Source organism: Bison bison, unplaced genomic scaffold (genome assembly GCF_000754665.1).
Source record: "Bison bison bison isolate TAMUID 2011002044 unplaced genomic scaffold, Bison_UMD1.0 scf7180017864464, whole genome shotgun sequence".
Taxonomy (NCBI): domain Eukaryota; kingdom Metazoa; phylum Chordata; class Mammalia; order Artiodactyla; family Bovidae; genus Bison; species Bison bison.
This window is the reverse complement of record NW_011495025.1, coordinates 7,939,921-7,940,573: the sequence shown is the minus strand read 5'-3', so window position 1 is coordinate 7,940,573 and position 653 is coordinate 7,939,921.

Below are 653 nucleotides of genomic sequence, written 5' to 3'. Positions count from 1 at the left end.
ATTTTATTTATCCTTTCAAAGAACCAGCTTTTGGCTTTGTTGATTTTTACTATGGTCTCTTTTGTTTCTTTTGCATTTATTTCTGCTCTAATTTTTAAGATTTCTTTCCTTCTACTACCCCTGGGGTTCTTCATTTCTTCCTTTTCTAGTTGCTTTAGGTGTAGAGTTAGGTTATTTGTTTGACTTTTTTCTTGTTTCTTGAGGTGTGCCTGTATTGCTATGAACTTTCCCCTTAGGACTGCTTTTACTGTGTCCCACAGGTTTTGGGTTGTTGTGTCTCAATAGATGCAGAGAAAGCCTTTGACAAAATTCAACACCCATTTATGATAAAAACTCTCCAGAAAGCAGGAATAGAAGGAACATACCTCAACATAATAAAAGCTATATATGACAAACCCACAGCAAACATTATCCTCAATGGTGAAAAATTGAAAGCATTTCCTCTAAAGTCAGGAACAAGACAAGGGTGCCCACTTTCACCATTACTATTCAACATAGTTTTGGAAGTTTTGGCCACAGCAATCAGAGCAGAAAAAGAAATAAAAGGAATCCAAATTGGAAAAGAAGAAGTAAAACTCTCACTATTTGCAGATGACATGATCCTCTACATAGAAAACCCTAAAGATTCCACCAGAAAATTACTAGAATTAATC